We start from the raw sequence: 15,716 nt of genomic DNA on the forward strand, positions 1-15,716 counted from the left end.
TAAGAAAGTTAACATAGATTAGGCAACTAATTAGGAGAAATAACTATACAACGTGTCAAGAAGTATTTTAAGTGTGTAAAGGAAAGCAGTGTATGCATACACATCAATAGAGTAAGAGGTTAAATTCAAAAGTGAAGGGGTTTAATTCAACAGTAAATTGGTTAAATTTAACAGAGAAATTGTTAAATTCAACAGCGAAGCGGTTAAATTCAACAGTAAACTGTTTAACTTGAGCAAGGATAGAGTTAGAGTTAATAAAGAAAAAGGTTAAATTAAACAAGGAACGAGTTAAATTGAACTGTGAACGATCTGAATTGAACAATGAAAGTGTTGAATTCAACATGAAAGGTGCTAAATTCAACATTAAACGTGCTACATTCAACATTGAACTTGTTAAATAAAACGTGCTAAATAACATCGAACGTGCTAAATTCGACAATGAAAGGATTAAATTCAACATTGAACGCGCTCAATTGGACAGTCAGCGGATTAAATTCTTCAGTGACCGGATGAAACCAATATAATGTTGAGGTAACTCCAGGACTAAACAAAAACTTCCCGATTATGGACGGGCGGTTACTCCGAATCAGAAACGCGGGGGAAAAACAAGGGCGATAATAACTGTCTGGACGTGTCCTAAGCGGTAATAATAACCCCTTCAGCAAGGGCCGCAATCAGACGTATACACACACACACACACTTTGACTGTGCGAGTTAACGCCCATGTCAGGTCTGGCTAAAGATGGACAGCTGATTGGGAAAAGAGAAAAAAAATGGGTCTGTAGGACTATAAAGGCTTTTTGTTTCTTGTGAATGCTACCCCCGCCCTACTCCACCCCACCCCCCCCCCACCCACTCTTATACTCATCATGCTAAAAAATACAACTTCCCCTATTCTACTCAAAATACTCAAATATCCAGATTCGTCCCCTGCTAAAATACCACCATGATACCTCCCCCCGCATCCCCCATATACAAAACATCGTCCTATGCCAAAATACCATTTAGAGAAAGAGAGATCCCGTCTTTATGTTGGTGTATACAAGAGGCATCACAAAATTTCCTGTCATCTTTTGTCCAGCAAGTTTGATATTTCTGTACACATCTATTAGCTACACGTTTTTTTTTTTAGTCTAACCACATCACATCGTAAAGATTATTTTAGGAAGCTTTCAGCCTGTATAATCACTGGGGTGACTTGATATGTTAAAGTTTAGAGTTACCTATTAGGCAGATTTTCTAAAAAAAAAGATGCGAAGAGACGTGGTACGGCTAACCGAACCGCACGCTTCACTTTCACAGATTCCAGCGTCCCAAGACATCTCGGTGTACCCATTAGATAGATACACACGATGGAACTATTTGATGACTGCAGGTTAAAAAATTTCAATCCTAAAATAGTTCCAACAGCTGGACCTTATCTGAAGCTTATCTTCGTTTTACTTGGGCGTTTTTTTCTAGATCTGGTGGAGTTGAAAAACGTCAACCTTTTTAGATCATCCACCAACTTGAGTATGACCACCACCTATATATAGGCCTATATATATATATATATATATATATATATATATATATATATATATATATAATATATATATATATATATATATATATATATATATATATATATATATATATATATATATACTTACAAATATATTTAGCACGCTTTCTAAAAAAAAAACAAATTGACATATGTATTTTACAGAACTCAAATGTGTGGAAAAAGAGTTCATGAGCAATTCAGTTAGGCCGATGTTCAAATCATAGCTTATCCAAGTGTTGAAACATACTTTCAAAAGTTACTGTCCTCTTTGAATGAGTATATTATGATGTTGAGATTTCTACAACCCAATTCCCTGATGTTGTCTGGGTATCACACAAAAGTGTGTCGTTCTTACAAATAAAACATCAGTTAGAACAACCTCTCTTATATTTTTCTTATACTTCACGTTACCAGTGGGCTGGACGTATTCATTTCATCAAGTGGTTCTTTTGTTTGAAATACAAGGGAGGCAAATTGTTTGGAGTTTGACGTCCAGACGAAAGGGAGACAATCAACAGGGTACATGTTTTTTTAGGAACAAATACAGTCTCATAGTATTTTTTGTGATTGTATCAATGATGATCTTGTGATATGTGTTACTGCAAAGTTATAGTCGAGAGTTTTACATTTTACAAGCTTTTCCACTTTGCTCGAAAAATCTATTTATTGTATGTTTAATAATTATTAAATTAAGGCAAACAATAATTTAAGTACTCTAAAAGTCAACTTGTTATTCTATACGTTAAAATTTAAATTACATAAAGTAAAATAATATAGTAAAAAAATATAATGATGTATACATTTTGGAAAATTATTATTGGCAGTTTGTTCGATAAATATCTCAAATTCATTTCATTGAGTTTTAAAAAAATGCTACAATCTGAAATTTCATATTGCCTTGTTGAATTAACGTCAATGTCATGTTTTATCGAAGTTTTAAATATTTTTCTTTAGACAATCTCTCTGCCGAACTAAACACATATTAGAAGGAACAGTATGGTTTAGACTATAAATCGCTCTTTTAAGTAGTCATAAACTTGTATCTGTTCAGATTGTCTAAATTATTTTTTTTTAACTATTAAGAGATTTTCGTGCGCTAATGGTATTATTTGACGAAAAAGTGGGCCTACTCCAAATCAGTAAATTCTCAAATCTGGCGTCGAGTACCGTTTTGAGCTGAATGATGACTTAGACCAATGGTATAGGGGTTGTTGAGTTTAAAGACGCCAGGCCATGATTGTGATCTATCTCTACCATGAGAAGAAACATAACTCTCGTCCTAAAGCATGATATATGTTTTTTTTTTCATTTTCTTATTAAATCATTCCGTTCTTCATCATATTATATATCGAAAACATACCATAAATAAATATCAAAGCGTTATTTTTAATAAATGTAAACAATGAATAAATCAAAATTTATAATAAGTCGATTTTTGTTTATCTTTCAAATAAATGTCACAAGAAAAAAAAACTCACAGGGAATTAAAATGATTCTTTACGTCATAACTATTGATCGCAGCGCGTCTATTTCTCCCCATAAATCAAACAAATTCTATCAAAAAAGTGGCTTTAAAAAATTGCCCAGAAAAGAGCTAAGAGGGGCCCAGAAAATGGCTGAGAAAATGGCTCCGGGAATGGGATCGAGGCATCCCTCGGAGACTCCTGCAGGAAAATGTATTGGCCCCAGCCTGATGGGACGGTGATCTTGGCGCCAGAATTAAACATGAGCGTCGTCTTTCACTCCGTGTTGCAAAACTGGAAAATTTCCAATTATTTGATGGAACGGAAGCGCTGTGTACAGTTAGCTTACCCAACTCTAAATCATTACTGAAAAAATAGAAGTATTAAGTTTTGTAAACGTTGGTTATTGAATAGAAGTGCTGTGTACAGTTAGTTTACCCAACTCTAAATCATTACTGGAAAAAAAGTATTAAGTTTTGTAAACGTTGGTGATTAAATAGAAGTTACCCAAGTCTAAATCATTACTGGAAAAAAAAAGTATTAAGTTTTGTAAACGTAGGTAATTGAATAGAACTGCTGTGTATAGTTTGCTTAACCAAGTCTAAATCATTACTGAAAAAAATAAATGTCTTAAGTTTTTCATAACTTTAGTTTTGAAATGCATGTAGAACAGTTCGAACGTGGAAGAGGAGAATAGTACACGATGTTGAAAAAGAAAATTATCGCGCAAGAGACATCGATAGGAACAGAAAATAAAATAATGTTAATGTATATGTTAAATATATAATTTTAGAAGTAATGGAAATAAAATGTTTTCGTCTATGCTGGGTTATTATTCAAACTATTAAAATTTTATTTACATAGCACAATTGGCGGATTATGTAATATATCTTGTAGGATTAAACGTTGTTTATAAAAATAAACCGGTAGTGATCTCCCCTAAACTTTCTCGAATATTCTTATATAAAACAACAGGGGATGGTAACTGGGGATATAGTTATGATTTTTAATCCATTTTAAATACTTAAACTTTTAAAAATAGAATAGAATCTCATAAAAAAAACATTGCGCACCAAGCAAACGCCGAATAAAAACGCGTATAATAGTGCGCAATATTATTAGTACTTTAAAAATTTACATTAGTTTTTTGAGAAATCGGAAGTAGCGTAAATTACTACTTCCAGTCAACGGAAATTACTCAAAATTTAACAGAAGGTAGAGAATTAGATCTTTTACTTACATGTGAAATTTCATTTATCTATCTGAAATAGTACTCAAGTTATAGGCTTTTGAAAAATTAAAAGTAGGAATAGTACCACTTCCGGTTATCGGAAATCGCTCAAAAGTTGATACGGATCTACGATTTTGATAAAATACTTATATATGAAAATTCATCAACCTAGCTGTAACGGTACTCAAGTTATGGTGTATACACACGGACAGACACACACACAGACACACACACACACAGACATACGGACAAGATTGCAAAATTATGTTTTTCCGTATCAGTGAGGTGTAAAACGTCGAGATTTGTAAAAATCTCGATTTTTTTTTTTGCACGATTACAATACTTTCTCTATACTACGTATATACGAGAAAGTAATTAAGTGAAAACTTTTTTTTCTCTCAAAAGTCTTTCAGTGCGGGCGGTCTAGGGCAGGGATGGGATAAACTGATTTAGTGACAAGGGTAGATGTGAGAGTGAGGTCACTAAAGATTCTTGACCAGGGCATATGTGAGAGTGAGGTCAATAAAGATTCTTGACCAGGACATATGTGCGAGTGAGGTCAATAAATATTCTTGACCAGGGCAGATGTGAGAGTGAGGTCAATAAAGATTCTTGACCAGGGCATATGTGAGAGTGAGGTCAATAAAGATTCTTGACCAGGACATATGTGCGAGTGAGGTCACTAAATATTCTTGACCAGGGCAGATGTGAGAGTGAGGTCAATAAAGATTCTTGACCAGGGCAGATGTGAGAGTGAGGTCAATAAAGATTCTTGACCAGGACATATGTGCGAGTGAGGTCAATAAATATTCTTGACCAGGGCAGATGTGAGAGTGAGGTCAATAAAGATTCTTGACCAGGACATATGTGCGAGTGAGGTCAATAAAGATTCTTGACCAGGGCAGATGTGAGAGTGAGGTCAATAAAGATTCTTGACCAGGACATATGTGCGAGTGAGGTCAATAAATATTCTTGACCAGGGCAGATGTGAGAGTGAGGTCAATAAAGATTCTTGACCAGGGCATATCTGAGAGTGAGGTCAATAAAGATTCTTGACAAGGGCGAAATGTGAGAGTGAGGTCAATAAAGATTCTTGACCAGGGCATATGTGAGAGTGAGGTCAATAAAGATTCTTGACCAGGACATATGTGAGAGTGAGGTCAATAAAGATTCTTGACCAGGGCATATGTGAGAGTGAGGTCAATAAAGATTCTTGACCAGGGCATATGTGAGAGTGAGGTCAATAAAGATTCTTGACCAAGGCATATGTGAGAGTGAGGTCATCAAGGATTCTGGTGGAACCAGGAGCGTCTTAGGGCATGGAACACGTGACAAGAATGAAACGATTTTTGGGTTTGTAATCAAGTGCTCAACAGGCAATCCTTTGAAAATTGGTCAATTTTTAAAATGTATTTATCAATTGATTAGTAGGACCTATAAATAAATAAATAAATAAATATATATATATATATATATATATATATATATATATATATATATATATATATGTATATATATATATATATGTATATATATATATATATATATATATATATATATATATATATATATATATATATATATATATATATATATATATATGTGTGTGTGTGTGTATGCATGTATATAACAAAACATTCGGCATATAGATTTTTTTTAAAGTAACGATTACAGTTTTTGTATATTTTTTTTTTAAAGTTACTCGAACTCAACGTATAACAATTTTGTTTTGATAAAAATCTTCAATTTGTTGGTAACGCAATTCTCTTAATAGAATACCAGTTGTTTAATAATGTATCTAATTCAAGGAAATCCGACCGGCTTATTTTGAGATTAAGGCATGTAATCGTCTGCAAATCAAAGAATGGCTGAATCATTTATTTTTAAATCATTTCTAAATGAATTTCAACACAAAAAAGCGCTATAGTGTTTGTGATAGATTATAGGCTACTAATGTCGATAATAGACTCTTCTGAAAAAATGTGTTTGTTTGTAGCATTGTAATCTCGTCTAGTGTTATGGTTAGAAATTAGGGTTAGGCGTACTTTGTTAGGGCTATGTTTGCAATTATGGATAGGGTTAGTATTGGCATTAGCAAGACAGATGTGTGTTTAGTTAACTACAAGTATCATAACACCCCCTTTTTAAGAAGATTCTATTATTGTGTTATTATCGGTAACGGGTGTATGAAATACACCGACGCTTCAAGTTCAGTGAGTTGTGTTCAGTCAGTTGTTTACTGTTGTGATCTTTGGACTCCCTTGAGGGACTGGGAAGTCGGAGCTGTTGTCGTACATAACAGAAGAGGGGATGGTGTGTATAGATGTGATTTGATGAAGTTGTGTTGGCGTGTTATGCATAGGCGTAGCAACCCTTCCCTGCGCCCGGGGGACAAACTTTCAATTTGGCGCCCCCCCCCCATATATTTTTTTATATTTATAATGCAAAACTGCAGCTAAAATGAACTTTTAATTTTTTTTCAAACCCCATCTTGGCGCCCCCTATGGTCGGCGCTCGGGGACATATGTACCGCCCCCCCCCCCCCTCGCTACGCCACTGCATGTGTGTTGCACGTTTAGAGGCTCGTGATAAGCTGAACTGGCTGGAGAAGTGTAAGATACATTTGGGCTGAACCATATTGAGGGGTGTCAGAATCATAGGTTGGTGTTAGATTTTGGGGTGAACCATACGGAGGGGTGTCAGCATAGACAGGCTAGTGTCATAGAAATTTGGGCTGAACCATATTGAGGAGTGTCAGAATCGTTGGTTGGTGTCAGATTTTGGCGGAATCATATTGAGGAGTGTCAGCATCACAGGCTGGCGTCAAAATCTTTTGGGCTGAACCATATTCGAGTGTGTGAATCATAAGCTGTGTCAGATTTTGGGGTGAACCATACGGAGGGGTGTCAGCATCGACAGGCTAGTGTCATAGAGATTTGGGCTGAACCATACTGAGAGATGACAGCAGCAGAGTCTGATATCATATTATGACTGACGCCTATTACGGGGCGTCAGGATAATGGGTTGGTGTCAGATTTGGGCTGAACCATGTTAAAGGGGTGTCAGCATTAGAGACGCAGGTATCAAAGTTAGTGTGTAGCATGTTGAGCGGTTTCATCAATGGATATCCGGGTGTCACATGTGGGATGAACCAATTTGGGGGTGTTATTAACAGAAGACATTTTGTCAAAGTCAATCTGAACATTGACACGGGCAGTCAGCTGAGGCGTAGCGACCTATTCTGGCACTCGGGGCGAACTATCAATTTAGAACCCACCTCCCCCGTGTATTTAATCATTCACATTGGCGAAAAAGTAACACTCCCTCATTTTGGAAAAGTTTGGGGCGCTTTTTAGCAGCCGCTTTCCCGTTACTTTCTTTTTCTCAAAGAATTAATAAAGATAATAGTAAAATCAGTATAGAAAACCAAGATGTAGTCTATTTTCTTAAATTTGACTGTATATAATTCAGTAATACAGTTCATAATAAGCTATATATTTATTTTTATCTACCACGTTTGACGCCCACTTAGGTTCGGCGCCCGGAGGGGGCGTCCCACCCTCCCTCCCTTAACTACGCCTCTGGCAGTCAAGAATCACATAGACTCGTGTTTAAAAATACGTAGAACTATAACAGAGGAGTGTTGGAGTCACATAGACTTATGAAAGAAAACTTACTGTTGGAAACAAGAATTAAAGTAGTGATTCTAAATTAATTAGCAAAATAATGAATGGGAAAAAAAAACAGAAGTAATATAAATTTTAAGATGGTGTGAATTGGAAAATCTAAAAAAACTAATTCAAGAAAAAAATAACTTTAAAAAATTGCGTTGGATGAAAATAAGAAGACTTTCGTATGCTAAAGAAACATTAAGTTAAATAAACATCTTTCACGTTCCTTCATTTTATCTTCGAAAGGTAAAAAGAAAAAAAACCATAAATGATGCTTTTGTAATTACAACACTGTTTACAATTAATTATTTTCACATCTTTCTAAGAGCTCTCTGTTTCATGTACGTGCGCGTGAGTTATTTTAAGGACTGGTTCTAAATGTATATTTTTAAACAAACAAAGATGTATTCATTTAGAGAATGTATTACAAAGTTCAGCGTCTGAAACTTATTTTCCAGCGAAAAAAAAAATCAATTTTTCTTACTTCCGGGAATTGATGAATTTAAAGAATGTTGATGATTTGTTATGTAAATCAAGAACATTTAAAATATATTTGACATGAGCAGGAATTTAATCAGGTATATATACATTATATGTGTCGCAGTGGGGAGCTAATTCTACCAAATATGCTAAAAAAAATCGTGTTTTTTTTTAAATACAAAAACTATAATTTCCCTTCGAATGAATGATCTCCCTTGAATATCAGCCAAACACTACAGCCCAAAACGATAGTGTTTTATCGAAGAACTGTTTTCTTTCGATCAATGATGTTTGTCTTTTATGAGTTTGTTAGTGCACGAGGATCATGTTGTCGTGTTTCTGGTCTGCCATGAAGGTTGTGGTTGTGTTTGTTGGAATTTGTATCTGTTATGGTGCTGCTGGTCTGTGTTATGGTGTGGTGTTGATGGTCTGTCATGAAGGTTGTGGTTGTGTTTGTTGGAATATTTGTCAATGTTTTGGTGTGATGTTGCTGGTCTGTCTGTCAAGGTTGTGGTTGTGGTTGTATTTGTTAGATCATTCGTCAGTGTACAATTATTATGGTGCGGTGTTGCTGGTCTGTACTATATATATATATATATATATATATATATATATATATATATATATATATATATATATATATATATATATATATATATATATACAATTTCAAACTAATTACCTAAAGAGTAAGTGTCTAGGCTAGCTGTATCAAATTGCATTTGTTCGACTATGGTGTGTGTACTTGCAGTCAGCCGCCAAGTAGACCGAGCGAGGCTGAAGGACACTTAGATAATTAATTAAAAACCTGAATTTTTAATTACAAAGCACACGCGAGTCTATTTTTAGTATGTGATGATATGGTGTGTAGTCTGCTGGGTTATGTGTTTTTTTTTTATGTGTGTGCTTAAGGTATAGTTGTGTGTTTACACATTAATACACGATGTATACTTCCAGCAGGTCTAAGCATAAGATTTGTATCCCAGTTTAAGTATATTTCATATTTCCGAAGTCAAATCTACTATTCCGAATTTACTAATTTGAACGATACCTATACCCAATGTGAAATTGATGCCCTGCATCACAGGTAAAACAAAGGTAGGTCAAATATATGGCTAGATTTCTAGGTCAAATATAGTCCCTGTACCTGAAGGTCAACATATGCCTTTTACCCTTGGTCAATATATGCCCTGTACCTTTGGTCAAATATATGCCCATGTACCAGAAGGTCAATATATGCCCTTTATCCTAGGTCAATATATGCCCTTTATCCTAGGTCAATATATGCCCTTTATCCTAGGTCAATATATGCCCTTTATCCTAGGTCAATATATGCCCTATACTCTAAGTTAAACATATGCCATGTAAATGAAGTCAATTATATGCCCTGTACCCTAGGTGAAATATATGCCCTTTACCCTATGTGAAATTATGCCCTGTACCTGAAATTTATGCTCTGTATATTCGAAAACGTTTTCATCTAAAACCCCAGACAACTAAAAAACACCGACATAATCTATCAACCCCACCCCCCCCCCCCTCCAACCTGATCTCCATGCAACATTTTCATTTAAACCCCAGGTCATCTGAACTTGGACCGATCTATTCTAACCCCCCCCCCCCCCCCACCCCCTTCAACTAGGCCACTCCCCTCGACTTTTCCATATAAATCCCCTGGCATCTGAACTAGCACCCACCCACTCTACCCCCCAACCAGCGCACTCCACTCGACGTTCCCCACCTGTGGTCGTCAAGTCAAGCGTTAAATAAACTCACTGACACCTCATATGTTTTATACCTGGAGATTCGACACGCTTCGCGCTGTGTAAAACGTCAACATATCCTCCACGCTATTTAGGCACGCATCTCACTAACATTTTACCCAAAATAAACTCTCGTTTTACCATTTTAGCACCAACAGAATAAAAGAGTGCGGGGGGGGGGGTATTAAATCCTCTTCTACTCCCATAATATAATTGATAAATATCTACATGTACCCCCCTCCACTCACTCACAATTTATCATTTTTTAAATTAATTTTTACTTCCTGTTTACAACCTTTTGTTACCACATTTTTACCTCGTTAGGGGTAGAGAGGGGTGAGGGGGGTGTTATTAAGTGCTTTATTTCCCCCACTACGTATGATCAATATTTACTTTAACCCACATCCACAGTTGATCCCTATCTAGCATTTTAACCCACCCCAATGGATGAGTATTTACCAATTACCCCCCCCCCCACACACACACACCTCCCAAAATTAATCAATATTTACCCCTTCAGCCTCCACCCACGATTTATTAATTTTTTAATTGACCAATGTTCACCTCCTGTTTCCCACTTATGTCCCACCTTGTTACCTTAATAAAGGTGTGTGTGGTGGGGAGGGGGGGGGGGGGGTAAATTACATACTTTATTATCCACACCATAATTGATCAATATTTATCCCTACACCCCCCCTAACCACAGTTGATTAATCTTTACCACCTTTACCCCCCTAACCACAGTTGATTAATCTTTACCACCTTAACCCCCCTCCTAACCACAGTTGATTAATCTTTACCACCTTAACCCCCCCCCCCCTCCTAACCACAGTTGATTAATCTTTACCACCTTAACCCCCCCCCCTCCTAACCACAGTTGATTAATCTTTACCACCTTAACCCCCCCCCCTCCTAACCACAGTTGATTAATCTTTACCACCTTAACCCCCACCCACAATTAATCAATACTTACTTCCTGTTTACCACCTACGTCAAACCCTTTTTTTTTTCATGAAAATAGGTAGAGAAGGGAAGGTGGTAAATATAGTCCTTTATTACCCCACAATAATTGATCAATTTTTATCCCTACTCCCTCCCCCTTCTCACCACAGTTGATTAATATATACCTGCTGTTTACCATCAGCATATTACCTTTTACCCCGTTGTTACCCCCCCCCCCCAAACTTTACCCCCCCCCCCCCCCCCACAAAAAAGTACCCCCCTCCCCCACTATTTATCCAATATTTAACCCTTTGTATCACATTGTTCAACCCTATAATAAACCCACCTCCCCCACACTGCCCTGTTTACCCCACCCCCATTTACCCACTTACCTACATCTCAACAAAGACAGCAGCCACACAATTAACCCTAAAGAAAGATTCCACCCCATGTCATCGCCCTGTCAAACCGTGTTTGATTGTTCGGCAATTTACGAGACGGCACCCATCTGGCATCTAGACAGCTTTCTCATTAAAACTTATCAAAGTGGAACTCAGTTATCAGAGAGAAATTGACTGACGCTGTTCTCCACCCAATTCTATCTAATTATCTTCTCAATCTCCCTCCCATCCACTCGCCCTTCTCCCTCTCTCTCTTTAATATATATATATATATATATATATATATATATATATATATATATATATATATATATATATATATATATATATATATATATATATATATACATATATACATATATACATATATATATATATATATATATATATATATATATATATATATATATATATATATATAAATATATATATATTTATATATATGTACATATATAAGTATACACACATATATATATATATATATATATGTATATACATACATACATACATATATAACATACATATATATATATATATATATATATATATATATATATATATATATATATATATATATATATATATATATATATATATATAATTATATTAAGACTTTGTATTTATATGTGTTCGGATGTTGAAAGGCGGTATAGGGTAGCATTATGTCTATCAATATTCCTTGAATTACTACAGCATGCTCATCCAATCAGACTAATTACGAAATAGCTAGAATACTCTCAACATATTATCAGCACACCTTTAAGTAATTCAGGTAAATTTTAAACTTTTTTTTCAGCAGACCTGAACTGTAACAAAATAATTAATACATTCGACTTATTGATGGGAAATATGATATGGATTTGCTCTATAATAAAATCCTAGTTCATATATATATATATATATATATATATATATATATATATATATATATATATATATATATATATATAATATATATGTATATATATATATATATATATATATATATATATATATATATATATATATAATACATTAATGAGAAAGCCCATAATTACACTAGGAAACTAAAACCACAATGTATTAAACTTGGCTAAAATTTAAAAAAAGATTGTTAAGAAAATATATTGTATATTGATTTTAAAAACAGACGTCTTAATTACTTACTCATTATACGAAGTATAGAGAAAGTCTTTTAATCGTGAAAAAAAAATCGAGATTTCTGCAAATCTCGACGTTTTACACCTCCCTGAGTCGGAAAAACATAGTTTTGCAATCTTGTCCGTATGTCTGTGTGTGTATGTGTGTGTATGTATGTATATCTGTGTGTGTGTCTGTAAACACGATAACTTGAGTACCGTTACAGGTAGGTTGATGAAATTTCATATAAACGTATTATATCAAAATCGTAGATCCATATAATTTTTTTAGCGATTTCCGATAACCGGAAGTGGAACTTTTTCTACTTTCAATATTTCAGAAGTTTATAACTTAAGTACTATTTCAGATAGATAAATGAAATTTCACAGGTAAGTAGCAGATCTAATTCTCTGCCTTTTTTTTTAAAATGAGTTATTTCCGTTGACCGGAAGTAGTAATTTACGCTATTTCCAATTTCTAAAAAAAAAGACGCATGTGAATTGATAAAGTACAAATCATATTCCGCACAATTATACGTATTTTGTTTTGCATTCACTTGTTGTGCAATCCTTTTTTCTACGAGATTTTACTATATTTTAAAAAAGATTAAGTAATTAAAAAACGAATTAAAAATCATGTATATATTCCGAGTTGCCATCCCCTGGTGTTTTATATAAGAATATTCGAGAAAGTTTAGCGGAGATCACTCCCGGTTTATTTTTATTTCATGCGTATCTATATTCAATAGAATGTCAATTTTTAATTTTAAAAGGAAAGTTTTTACAGATCAGTTAGTCGATTTAAACATTGAGGTTTCGCCTATCTAATAAAACTATTTAAGAGGGTTATGATTTCAATGTGAAAGGTATAGGCTGCCTTGAGGAAAATTACATTTCAAAACGTTTGAGTGGTTAGTAAGAACGAGAAAGTTTTTAGACAAATTATTAGAGAAAGAGAGAAGAGAGAGAGAGGGAGAGAGAAAGAGAGAGTGAGTGAGAGAAGGAGAGAGAGGATACAAACAATTTAACCTCGTAACCAGTTTAACCAAATTTAACCAGTTTTGATATGTGTCATAACTGTTGGATAATTATTAAATAAAAATGCGAATCAGATACTTGTTTTATATGAATACAAATACGTTGCTCAATGTATAAAAGAAGTAGTTCATAATTTAAAAATATATATATATATATATATATATATATATATATATATATATATATATATATATATATATATATATATATATATATATATATATATATATATATATATATATATATATACATAACCAATAATTGTGGTCAAGAAAGAGTAGCACATATGTAAACAATTCTAATTGTTTTGACTGAATTATTTTCACACACGTTTTTACTCATAAGAACAAACAGAAAAGAAAATTAAACTCCCACTAATGAATAAAATGACCAATGGTTTGGTTCTACGTATACTAATGATTCGTGTTTCGGTCACTTCCTTTATCATTTGTACTTTTCATGCTAAATATAGGTCACTGTTTCAAATATTTAGTAGTGACCGTTGGCTGACGTCACATATCTTGGTTGGAGGCTGTGATAAGAGGGATGCAATGTGTTAGGTGGGGTAGTGGGAGGGGGGGGGGGAGAGAAATCTGAAGAAACAGATAATGTGTATTTTAATCACTAATGAAATTAAAAAAAAATGTTTGATTTTTGTTCGAAATTTTGTCATTTGATTTATTGCTTGGTGGGAAAGTGGGAAAAAATGGAGGGGGGGGGGGAGATTAATGTTTATTTGTCATTTGATTGGAGTGTTAATTTTTGTGACGTCATGAAAAATATTGGTTATGCTTGGGAGATAACATTGGCAGGATATCCTAAGATACAAAAATACACACGCTCAAATACCTCACGCCTCACACACACACAATACACACACTAATCCATCTCACACACAAAATAAACAAATTACACACACTCATCCATCTCACACACAAAATACTCACACTCATTCATCTCACACACAAAATACACACACTCATTCATCTCACACACAAAATACACACACTCATACACCTCACACAAAAAATACACACACTCATCCATCTCACACACAAAATACACACACTCATACATCTCACACACAAAATACACACACTCATACACCTCACACACAAAATACACACGCTCATCCATCTCACACACAAAATACACACGCTAATACACCGCACACACAAAATACACACATTAATTCATCTCACACACAAAATACACACACTCATACACCTCACACAAAAAAAACATACACCCAATCAACTCACACACAAAATACTCACACTCATTCATCTCATACAAAATACACACACTCACACACCTCACACAAAAAATACACATGCTCATCCATCTCACACACAAAATACACACATTTATTCATCTCACACACAAAATATACACATTCATACACCTCACACACAAAATACACACCAACCACAAATGAAAAACCCACACACTGTTATCCTACTCACGAATGTGCTTACTCATCTCCCTAACACACAAAACCACAGACACACACGTTTACCCATCACTCAACTCACACACACATGCACTCACTTATAATACAAGAAAATTCACTTCTCAATTTTATACAAGACTCACTCATCCAAAACACATAGTACACAATACACAAATACAACTGAACAATATACATAGACACTCATCTATCACACATAACACACAAACACACAAACAACACATGCACTTACATACATATCCAATACACAAAAAACAATTACACATCTATCAAATGCACATCATCCATCACATACACACACGCTACAACATCTTTCTAATGATCCAGATTATCACTTCCTTTAAACTAAGATCGATAAACATCGAAAATCTATACCTGATCACCACTCAATACAGTCAATACGCTGATCGGTCAACTGTGACATTCACTCACACACCCGCACACTCACCTCACACTTCAGCACGTGCATACAACACACCTATCGAACCTAGGCAACACACACGTGCGAAGGATGAAGTGCTCACGTTTGTGTAATCATGCATATCCCAGCACACACGAAAATAGGCCGCCGTGTCACGGTTAGATGTGTAGC

At 34.7% G+C, this 15,716-nt stretch overlaps 1 protein-coding gene across 1 annotated transcript in view; it reads right to left on the reverse strand.

Annotated features, from left to right (window-relative positions):
* The window catches only part of LOC131955605 (neuronal acetylcholine receptor subunit beta-3), a 96,825-nt gene that overhangs the window by 79,627 nt on the left and 1,482 nt on the right, over nt 1-15,716 (reverse strand). The gene's annotated exons all lie outside the window — the stretch shown is intronic.

The sequence above is a fragment of the Physella acuta genome, unplaced genomic scaffold, assembly GCF_028476545.2.
Source record: "Physella acuta isolate Inbredline_101_S28 unplaced genomic scaffold, ASM2847654v3 ptg001086l, whole genome shotgun sequence".
NCBI lineage: Eukaryota > Metazoa > Mollusca > Gastropoda > Physidae > Physella > Physella acuta.